The 8,389-nt window shown below is 33.5% G+C and overlaps 2 non-coding genes across 2 annotated transcripts; both read left to right on the forward strand.

Moving 5' to 3' along the window:
* The first annotated feature begins 916 nt into the window (after nt 1–916).
* LOC136231719 (U1 spliceosomal RNA) lies at nt 917–1,077 on the forward strand. Its single transcript, XR_010690086.1, has one exon. It is a non-coding gene; the product is annotated as a U1 spliceosomal RNA (small nuclear RNA).
* A 7,151-nt stretch (nt 1,078–8,228) lies between these two features.
* LOC136231603 (U1 spliceosomal RNA) lies at nt 8,229–8,389 on the forward strand. Its single transcript, XR_010689975.1, has one exon. It is a non-coding gene; the product is annotated as a U1 spliceosomal RNA (small nuclear RNA).

Raw genomic sequence — 8,389 nt, forward strand, 5'->3', positions numbered from 1 at the left:
ATGACATGATAACTGTCACTAATTAATACGACAAATTAAATGTTAAAGTGAAAATAAATATGATAACTGTAGTTTAAAAAATTTAAAATTTTGGTTCGAGTTATAAATTCGTCATCTTAACTATAAATTTTGCTAACAAAATATGAATTTCATTAGTTTAATTTCACATTTCATGACGAAAATTAATCTTATGTCACAAAACATGCATCAGTTATATCGTCACTAAAATTCTATATTTTCAATCTTATATTAGTATTTGTCACTATAGCTATAAATTTAGATGACAAAATTTGAATATCGTCATCTAAATGTTAACTTTTTATGACGAAATGAAGTCTTAAATGACAAAATATTTACAATAATAGTGACAAAATAAGCGTCATGAAAACAAAACAGTATAGTCACACATGTTCTTTTTTGTCATATAAAAGTAAATCATTCATGACAAAACAAAAATTAGTCACATATACATAATACCACGCTCCTGCCGTGACGATCGTTGTGACGACAAAATTTCGTCACATTTTATTTATTGTGACAAAAATCGATATTTTTATGACAATTTTTGTGCATCATAAAAGACCAAATTTCTTGTAGTGAGAGTTTAACTTGTTTTCATTTTTTTCAGAATTATGAATAAGCGATTGTCATACATTCAAGTTTTTGTAACTGAAATTAGACTAAAATCATTATATAATCAAGTGATTATGATGAAAACCAAAAAAGAGCATTATATTTTTCTGCAATATGGCTAGGAATATGGATTAGATTTATTTTCCATGAGTTGTTAATAGGCCAGCACCTGTGAGTGATGATGCATAAAATAAAAGAACTTTGTGAATCCCGCATTATAATTTAGTGGAAGTGATAAAGAGGAGTGAGTGAATAAATAGATAGAGACAAGCAACCTAACAACATACTTACCTAGACCGAGTCAATCGATCATCAAGATGGCTTATGGGGTAAGGGAGTGACCTCCATTGCACAAAGGAGGGGTGTTGCTTTAAGGTCTCCCCAATTGGGAGAGACTATGCCATAATTTCAGCTAGTGGGGACATGCGTTCGCGCAACCCCTAGCCATAATTTGCTTTAAGGTTTCCCCAATTGATTGTTGTTTGTTGTTGCGGTTAGCGGGTTGACGATGAAAATTGTCGCCGATGGGGTAGGGTTTATATTAGCAACTGACTTGTACACTGCTCCTATTCATGAATCTAGAATGCCTGCCTCTATATTCAGAATGTTGGTATAGTGAATGATGATATTGAGAAGGGAAATCTCATTTTCACAAATTGCCTATAAATACATTCCATCTCCTCCTATAATTCTCCAATGCTTGATCCTATTACTTGCACTTTTTTAACAACGCTTTTCACATTTACAAGTTTAATGCCTTTGGTTAACTTCGACAGCATAATTTCAACTTTAGCCCTCTCCATTTTATGATATTATAATGAATACCATGCACTAAACGCTATATTGTATATCAATGAATTAATTGCATGCATATGATGACCAAATTATGTCTAACTTTGAGTTCTCGAATTTCTTAATGACATTGCTCAACTTCTGTTTGGATTCCAAGTAAGGTTCAAGTATCCAAGAGCTGTAGAGATGCACTCAATGCATTGTCAACACATTCCTTTTTTCCTTCCACGTATTCGAGCAAATTAATTTTTTTTATGGCCGCTCAAGTTGTGACCTAGTTGTATAAGCAAAATACCTTATAAAGAAAAATGATGTACAAAACATACAGAAAGACTAATTACTAATGTACAATGCAATTCCCTCAATCTGCCAAGTTTATTTTGTTTTGCCTTTTTTTGAGAATTATGGAGAAACACAAAACCATACATTTAATGTCTTACAATTGAAATTAGACTAAAATATATGACATAATCAATTACTACGAAGAAAGCAGAAAGCAACATATAATTTTTCAAAAGTATGACTAGAAAGATGTATTATATTTATTTTCCCTCATTTGTTAACAGGTCAACAAATGTGAATGATGTTGCACAAAATGACACAATGTAGTGAATCCCACATTGCAAATAAGTTGAAATTATAAAAGGAGTGAATAAATAAATATAAAGGACTAAGCAACTTTGTAATATACTTACCTAGACGGGGTCAATAGGCAGGGCTGGTCCTGAGCTATGAATTGAGAGGCGCCCGCCCAGGGCCCATAATGGCAAGAGGCCAAAAAATATTTTTACAGTGTAGATATAAATACAGAGATGGATATGTAACATTAGAATTGATTGGTTTAGTTGGTACAAGAGGTAGGTTAATGATTCCATTTTAACTTGAGGTTGGAGATTCAAACCTCATTCTTCCTATTTTAATTAGGGAAATGTACAAAAATAAACCTGGTTGAGGTGTTAAAAAAAGTCAAAGGCAAAAAGAGTTAATTTTATCTTTACATCTATTTATTTTATAAATTAACCCCCTTATTATCTAATTATCACAAACAAACCCCAAAATTAAAAATAAAAATTCAAATACACCATTTTCTTCATATCTCTCTTGTTTTTCTTTTCTTTCTCTCCTCTTTATTAATTTCTGTCTAAAATCAAGTAATTGCAATTCTACTATAATCTGTATACCATAACAATAATTTAATATGATGTTGAATCTGAATTAATAAAAAATGGAAAATCGCGGTGTAGAATAAGAATCCATTTCTACAGTATCAATGTTTATTTTAAAGCAATTCAGAACTCCACTCTTTGTCTATCACACAGCCTCTCGATCCCTCGCCGTCATCCAAATTCCAACTGACGCTGCCTCAGATAAACCCGGGACTTTGCCTGCATCAAAGTCGTCGATCGGTACCATACCCATAATCACCGTAACAGAAGATTGTGTTAAAGATTGTGCTATTTGTTTGAAGGAGATGAATTTCGACGGTGAAAGTCGTGAGATGCCGTGTAAACACTGATTTCATTCATCTTGTATTGTAAAATGGCTGGAGATTCACTGTCGATTTCTGATGCCCGTCGAAGATTGAGTAGCACTGATGATGTTGGTGATGGTACTGAAAGTGGACGGTGTCAAAGGAGGTTAATTTCTGTGAATTTTTTTTTGATGAAAGGCTGGGACGAGAGAGCAACTTGTCCCAGACATCCCGACTAGGTCGGCACCCCTGGACAAAGCGCCCTAAAACCCGATAGATTAAATAAAGGAAAAAGTTTACAAGAGAGGAAAAGCAAAATAAAATTAGGAAATCCTAAATTGACAGATATTACAAAGATCATCCCGAATAAATGAGTGGCAGAATCTAGGAGCAGACGTCCCCCAGGTGATATCCGATGATGCTACCCCTGACTTTGCAAGGGCATCCGCCACGCGGTTCCCCTCCCTGAAAATATGCGTTATCTGAATGTGCATGACTGAGGAGATGTTTAAGCACTCTAACCAGTCCTGCCGTAGCTTCCATGGCACCTGACGGGATCTCCGCCTAAGCAGATTGACAACATATAGAGAGTCCGACTCAACCCAAAGGTTCCGCCAATTGTTTTCCCAGGCTATTTTATTCGCAAATATTGCAGCTTTAAGTTCAGCGACATATGCAAAGGTGCAAGGAATGGAGAAACCCAAAGCTTTAATTTCTGTGAATTTGATCGTCTTCGATTCTGCTGAGTCGTCGTCGCCCTCTTCTAATTTGGATTCTGGGTCGGACCAAATTTAACAATGAAAGTGCATGGCTAGTTTATTTCCTATACATTTTTGTTAATCAATTTCATTATATATTTTTCCAATTGAATCTTAAATATTCTCATTACAGTATAAAACCATATGATTTTGTTTAGAGAGAGAAAGAAAATATATCAAAGAGAGATGTGAAAGAAGGAAGAGATGGTGAGTTTGATTGTTTGTTTTGTTTTAGGGTTTGTTTGTCATAATTAGATAATAAAAGAGTTTACTTTATAAAATAAATAAATATAAGGATAATAATAACTATTTACCCCATTTTATCACTATCAAATTCCCCCCCCCCCTATTTTATCAATATCAAATATATTTTTTCCCATTTATTTTCTCTCATAAATTGTTACTACAATTTTCATATTTCTTTAAATCCAAATTACCAATTTATATATTCAATAAAAATACTTTTTTTCCCATTATTATTATTATTAATAATATTATTATTATCCAATTTCAATTTTCTTTCTTAAATTTAAATGTCAATTCATTTTCAAAAAAATAAAAAAATAAAATGTCAATATGAAAAATAATATTTTTATTTACTTATTGCAATTTTACATGACATAGATACTTGTTATTTTAGTACACAAATAATTTTAGTTAGTATACTCGTTACTACTACTAATTTAGCTTCCATGTAGAAAATATTGCAATCTTAAACATAACGTTGACGAGTTGGTGCAATTTCAAGCCTAGTAGTGTAAAAATAACTTTTTTCCACTAACATAAAATGTGCAACTTCAAACCATATTGAGTAACCAAAACGGTAGAGGTTGAAGCGAGGATAGAACAAGAAATTACACATAAAAGGCCTAATTTTTAGCAATTAAGCTTGAAACTGTACCAATTGATAAACGTTGGGCTTAAAATTTCAGTATTTTGTGCATGAATGCTAATTGCTTTCGGCTAATAACCATATGACTAAATTTGTACCTTAATCCTTATAATAAAAAAAATCATCCAACCTCCAACTTAAAAAAAAGAGTAAAATGTATATACGAGAGGCCAAATTTACCATCCTGTCACAGACCTCTAAAATGTCAAAAACGACTGTCAATGCGTGATCACAATGGCCTATGTCCTAGAGTAGTGGCCTCCATTGCACAAAGGAGGGATAATGCTCTATGGTCTCCCCAAGTGGAAGCTCATACATCATTATTTGTTACTTTGTGGTCCTATGTTCACACGATCCCTGCCTAATAAATTTGAAGGTTATTAATTTAGTAGACTAATGTCTTTAACAAAACCATCCTGAATTTGAAAGGCTAGTTCACTTGCCTAAATCCACAGGACTCATCATTAATGGTTTTCCAAATTACAAAATTATCCCAACATCGTTAAAAAAACATTAATAAGGTTGATCTATAATCTTAATTTGATAGCAAAGAGCAAATTTACCATTAAAATTAGCAAGTTGGACTAATTTCACACATCAATAAATGAAATAAAAAATATTCTGTTAGCATTTGCAGCGGTTGCATATCAATAAATTTCTTTAAACTTAAGAAAATATTTGGATTTTAAGATATTTTTATCCAACACAAGATTATTTTTTAGATTTGTTTTCTCACATGTATATATGCAGTGGCGAATACAGGATTACTCGGTTGGGGGGGCCGATTTTACATGTGCGTTCGCAAAAATGTTTTTTTTGCTAAATCGAACTTGCTCAATTTTTTTTGTATATATGTGTGTTATAATTTCAATGGTCAAGAACCAATTTTTAAGTATTAACGTACAATTTCTCAAAATTAAGCTAGATTTCGTTTAATAGTGCTAATATGTAAAAAAAATTTGGATTTACGGAGGGCTGAACAGGTAAAAAAAATAAAAAAAATTGATTTCAGAGGAGTCCTAATAGGCTAAAAAAATTAGAAATTTTGATTTAGAGATGTCTAACAGGACAAAAAAAATTAGAAATTTGGATTTAGGGAGTACCTAATACGTCAAAAATATTGAAATTTTGAATTTTGTACAAGCCTAACACGTAATGAACCATTTTGGAGGGGCTAATTCAACACCCCGATAATTGTTTATTTTTTTTTTGAGACAGAGGGCCGAAACTATCGGGGATCAAGGTGGTTTCGACGGCCGGAGGGGGCCGAGCCCCAGGTTCCCTGTCTACGCGCCCATATATGTATTTGGTCTGATATTGATGAGAGATAACATGACACAGGTTTGCATTGGAGAAACACAGACTTTGTTTCATTTCAATGAAGTTTTCTTGCTCTCTTTCGGTTTGTTTCCTCATGCCGTTATCATTGTTGAATTTTTCCGCAGAGATTGTTCCATTCCTTTTATTTGAAATTTCTGTCTTGAACGAGTTGGGAAAGGTTGTATTCCTCCACTTTCTCCTTATATTTCTTATTCTTAGTTCAACTTCTTTCTTGACACCATGTAATGTAATTGATAAGGAGCATGATGCCTTGAGATTGCACAATTGCTCCTCAAATGCCGATGAAAAGAAAGCGGTGTTTACATTCTGCAAGCCAAAGTAAGCACTGTATATGTGCAGATGGTTGTGTCAAAGCCATTTGATTTTATAAGCTATTTATGGACATCTGTATATATTATCTGTCATGTTTCAGGTTTTGCAGGACTGTCTGATGCTTGTTTTGTGATTAAAGAGTTGTATAAATAAATATGCAAGACAGAAACATTGCAATTAGAGTTTTATATTTGCATCCATGCATTTCATCATTATTAATTGCTACAACTTCCTATGCATTAACCTGTGCATCATATGAATGAATTTGAGCAATAATTTATAATAGAAGGATAATTTGCGCAGCTTCCAATTCAATTTGATGCTGATTTCTCTGTCTATCAATAATTCCTGTGCCATTGTTTATAACTCATGGTTGCATATATTTTATTCATTTGGATCTCATTTCCTACAACTCATTCAAATAATGTAAGTATTATTGTGCATCAACCATTATAATATAATAATCATAATTTTCACAGATTCAAACTCAATATTCTGCAATTTGATGCTCATTTCTCTGTCAGCTAAATGTATATATTATAAATATATAGCAGACAATGGTGAGATATTGATGGATCTGTGACTCAAACAAGGAACATTACAGCTATTATACACTCTACGAATTCAGATGGTAGCTATCATCTCTCTTCCTTGTATATAACCAACTATTCAGTAGCTTAAACACCAATTTCATTTCTACATTCACATCCATCTTTATTAGCTTTATTTTCACCAACATAAAAATGGCTTCTTTCCATCTCCGTTCCATAAGTTTTCCCTCTAAATCCCATCCTCTAACTGAAAATCTCAAGGAGCAACTTGACAAATTCAAGAAATCAGAATCATCAATTGGCCAGAAGTTAGGTGGCCTGAAAGAGTTGTATGAATGTGTTGATGATTATCTCCAAACTTTCTCCAATGAGAAGCATAACCCATCTGTAGATCAGGCACTGGATGGATCAGTGAGAGTATTGGATATGTGCAGCACCACTAGAGATTTTCTCTCAAAGATGAAAGAATGCGTGCAGGGCCTAGAATCATCTCTTAGAAGAAGATCGGATGCAAAATCCAGTTTAAATGAAGTTGATGAATATATGGTAGCTAGAAAGAAACTGAATCAAGTCATTATCAAGTACATGAGGAAATTCAAGAGACAGGACAAGAGTTGCAGAACTACATCCTCCAATGATAACAGTGACATGATTAGCATGTTAAAAGATGCTGAAGAAATTGGTGTTACAGTATTTGAGTCCATCTTATCTTTTATTTCTCAGCCAAATGCCAATTCAAAGCTCTCTAGCTTCTCCATTATCTCTAAATTGTTGCAGTCAAAGAATTTATCATGTCATGAGGAATTTGAAACCAATGAAGTGAAGAAGATTGACACACAATTGATGGTATTCAAGTCAAACAAAGACATGGATCAGATGCCACAAATTTTGAATGGATTGGAGGAATTGGAGAAGAGCCTAGAAGAAGTAGAGGAAGAGGTAGATTGTGTGTATAGGCGATTGGTGAAAACCAGAGTTTCCCTTCTTAACATTCTAAATCATTAGCTTTCATCACAACTTTTGTATAGAAAACAATTTTGTTCCTAAATGTATATATCATAAACACAAGTATAGATACTAATATTCAAAACATTCCGTCAATTTGCTTTCTATCTTATTTCTGATTTACATTCCGTCAATCAGTAAAGAAATTATACATATGCTAGAGTCTGAGACTAGCCATGCATTCAGATTTCTCACAAGATTTATTCTTCAAAAGCCAAAAAACCACAGTGGAATACTAATCGCAACATAACTGAACTTCTTAAATTATGTGATATTAATACGATAGAGTTTATCTTTCTTTCACTTTTCTCGGAATTTCAAAGAAACACTAGTCATAATCGAGTGACTTTAAAGAAAACAAAAAGCAACACATGTGAATGATGAAAGAAGGTAGTGAATCCCACATTGTAAGTTGGTGGAAGTGATAAGGAGGAGTAAGAGAATAAATAGAAAGGACCAAGCAACATTATAACATACTTACCTGGACAGGGTCAGTGGGTGATCATGAAAGCCTATGGCCTAGAGTAGTATCCTCCATTGCACAAAGGAGGGGTACTTCTCTAAGGTCTCCCCAAGTGGGAGCTCCTATATCATTATTTATTGCTTTGGGGGCCTGCGTTCGCGCGGCCCCTGT

Source organism: Euphorbia lathyris, chromosome 5 (assembly GCF_963576675.1).
Source record: "Euphorbia lathyris chromosome 5, ddEupLath1.1, whole genome shotgun sequence".
Classification (NCBI taxonomy): Eukaryota; Viridiplantae; Streptophyta; class Magnoliopsida; order Malpighiales; family Euphorbiaceae; genus Euphorbia; species Euphorbia lathyris.